The 3554-nt window shown below is 33.3% G+C and overlaps 1 long non-coding RNA gene across 3 annotated transcripts; it reads left to right on the forward strand.

Annotated features, from left to right (window-relative positions):
- Positions 1-1243: 1243 nt before the first annotated feature.
- On the forward strand, positions 1244-3554 carry LOC113293180. Of its 3 annotated transcripts, none has more exons than XR_003332101.1 (4): positions 1244-1945; positions 2175-2373; positions 2501-2664; positions 3103-3554. It is a non-coding gene; the product is annotated as an uncharacterized LOC113293180 (long non-coding RNA). The 3 variants fall into 3 exon arrangements; XR_003332102.1 differs by having other exon boundaries at positions 1244-1464; positions 1817-2373; XR_003332100.1 differs by having other exon boundaries at positions 1244-2373.

The raw sequence follows: 3554 nt of genomic DNA on the forward strand, positions 1-3554 counted from the left end.
CCTTGACCCACTAATCTGTTTAAATACTCAGTAAACCAGGTGACCCGGCTGGTCCAACCAGCGAACCAGCTAACCCAGCTGGGTTTTCCGCCGGTTCACCTGTTTCTTCTTCATCGAGATTTTGAGTTTTTCTTTTTGGTTAAATGTTTTTCGTTAACAGAGGGTATATCAAACTTCCTCTTCGTGAATGAATCATAAGAAAATTGGTTTATAAAAGAGCATAAGTATAACGAGAACTTTGATCTGTTTATTTCACTAAATCAAACAGTGGAAAAGCCGAGCAAAAAAATATTAAGGGAAAAGGGAAGAAATTTATCAATTGAGATGTCCCGCGGTGGAGAAGCAGAGATGTCCAAATGAAAAATGTTAAAGAGAATTAAAGAATAAATTAATAAAGCTTCATTGATTCGGTACATGTTCTCTAAAAGATGTTGGTATTGTTGTGAAAACATTATTGAGAAACGAAAAATGGGTCAATTGTCCAAATATTTTTAAATCACGGTTCAAATGGACGAGTAAAAAATAGTTTGGGTGAAATAGCCAAAAAAAAATAGTAAGGATGAAACCAGTTTCATCCTAGCTTAATTTAAAAAATCGCAAGGATGAAACTGGATACATCCTGTGTAAATTAAAAATAAGAAATTTGAAAATGGGCACGATGAAACTGGTTACATCCTGCCTATTTTTACATTTTTGTCCATTTAAACAGTATCAAAATCTAACTGTCCATTTCACCCAGAAATTGTTGATTCTGGTCTTTTTAACCAATTTTGTGATTGAGAAAACGCATGCGTAAAGAGATGGAAACAGTTTGTTAGGGTTCAATGACATAAAACGCAAATTGGAAATTATATTAGGGGCAAATACGAGGGACTAAACATATGAGGCACTTGGCTGTCGGATTTGTGTCACGCCTATTATCCCTGGTATAGATTTCTAATGTTTAATATCCAGATGAAAGTAAGTAGCTAACTTATTTGCTAGGAATTACTGGTTAATCCAATCCTAGAGGACCCATATAGCGTGTAGTCCACCCACCAATTAGTTTTACTCGCCGGTCCAACATGTTCTTGGACCAAGAAATTTAACTCCAGGTCCAGAGCACATGCAAGTCATTTAAGGTGTATTTTTAAAATTCCCAAAACACCCATATTTCCTTTTTCACCAGTTTTTAATTTCTGGATCTAAGCTTTGACGGAGATTTTTTTTTTCTCTTGAATGAATCTCCTTGATGGAGAAAAGAAGAGCGCAAGCAAGTGATAATGAAGAATAAGAAGATTCAATAATTGATTAGATGAGAAAAATAAGATAAATATGTAGATTCATCAAATTGGGTTTTTTCTAAACTTTTTAAACTTATTATTCATCTGGATTTCAATATTTAATGGTGGAAAACGAAGGTTATCTATTCAAACGATATGATTTAGTCGACTAAAGTGATGATTATCGGTCATGCTGTTTTCGGTTAGTTTGATTTAATTTTATTTTTTTGTTAAATTAATCTATTTTTGGTTTTAATTTCTTAATGTTTTTTAGTATTATTTTTTAGATATCTAATGAATTTTACAATCGACAATAAATGTGAAGATGTTGGTGAGGATAGAATACTTGCTTATAAAACTAATTCAATAGTTTCAATTTTAAGTTTTTATTTTGAATATTTGCAAATTTGTTCATGGAGATGATACTAGTTGGTCGTTTTCATCTGTTTGTGAGGGTATGCAAGACATCGCATGATTCATGTTGTCACTGTTCAAGGAAAAACTTAGTTCTTTATTAATTCTATTTCTGATGATTAACTCTTAATGGTGGATAGATGGAGAATTAAGATAATGATGTGAATTTTGTCCCAAAGCAATAAATTTTAAAATCAATTGATTGTTCTCAAGATGACAGAGAGATGAATGTAATCAAAGAAGTTAGCAGCAAGGAAAATGTTACACAGGTAGCACATTTCATTTTGTATCTTACCATAGTTTGGAAAATGTACAAAAAATGAATAGTTTCAGTTTCGAAAACTTCCAATGCATGTGTTTTCGTAGGTTTGTCAGGAATGCATTTAATTACAAATGTGCTAGAAATTTGTTAATGGAGCCGATGGAAGTTTTCTTTGAAATCCTAGTTCAGAACATTATGTGAGTCTAATATGTGAAGTTAATTATGGATGAAATAAGGCTACCGCTGAAGTCATGAGGAAATGAAACAAAGTTACAGTATGGGGAAGTTCACCGGTGGTTGGAACTAAATTAGCCTACATATGAGGTTGATTTGGTGGTGGTACATATCAATATTACTGGATTTTTACTCGATACATATATATTGTATTTTCACTTGGTACATGTTGATATATGCTGGTTTTTCACTCGGGTACAGGTAAGCATGTATTCACTTCTTGTTTTTTTTTTTTAATTTATTGGATTCCAATATTTTATTTTCTAGTAAATTAGTTCTTAACATATACATCCTTGTCTTGGCTGTTTTATTGGTATGTTTTGAGTAGGTTCGAAACCAAGAAGGCATTCCTAAACATTATGAGACATCCTAAAGAGTTAAGAAGTACATTTGGTTCTTGAGAGAGAGACAATTCCTCCAAGGTCTCTAGTAAATGAATGTATTGTTCGCATAGAGCCAAACAGTGCGAGGAGGATTTCTTGATCCATGCAGGTATTGTTTCATTCATCTGATTTGGAAATATGCAGCTAAAGGAGTTCCTCTTGACCATTTGCTTTGCGGTTTTTGTTTATTCTAATGATTTCTAAGACTGCAAAAGCTGATTTTTGGAACTGATTTGGGCTGTATGTACAAGAAAAGAGGTTGACCCAAATGATTATGGCTATGAACCTGAGTTTTGTTAACATATTTGAACATCATAAAGTGAATCAATGATTGCTATTTGCGCATGTATGTTACAGTAGGTGAGCAAACCAACTGCTCATATTTAGCACTCATTACATTTTGTGGTCGGTAGGATATGCACGTTTTTGAATCTTGTACTGGTATATGAGACGTGAGTTAACTAATGTCTGTCATTTTTATGTTGCATACCTTTAGTTCAAAATCACATAATTCATTCTTTTGTTTGCCACATGCTTGATGAGTCAGGCCTCAACCAGGAAGGCGAATAATAATTGCATCAAACTGCATGGTAAAGAGTAAAAACATGTTAGATTTAAATTTTGGTCCGAAAAAGCTCAAATTCAATAAAGAAGCAATAACTGTAACTATGGTCGTTGGAGATACAACAAACAAGTTATTGGGGTCAGAGAATTTGCACGCATCAAGGATGGCAGAGACATGTGGAATTATCTCATCAACTTGAAGAGTCTGATACCCAGTACATATCAATATGTACTGGGGTTATCACTCAACACGTATCAATATGTACTAAAGTTGTCTAAGTTATATTTCAGGCATATCAATATGTACCACGCTTACATTGTACTAAAGTTGGTTGAGGAATATTTCTGGCATAATTTTCTTTGCGCCAGGTTTTACACTAGAGGAAGATATGTATTGCCAGTATTTAAGTCTCCAAATACATATATATTGTAAGA

Source organism: Papaver somniferum, chromosome 7, assembly GCF_003573695.1.
Source record: "Papaver somniferum cultivar HN1 chromosome 7, ASM357369v1, whole genome shotgun sequence".
Lineage (NCBI taxonomy): Eukaryota > Viridiplantae > Streptophyta > Magnoliopsida > Ranunculales > Papaveraceae > Papaver > Papaver somniferum.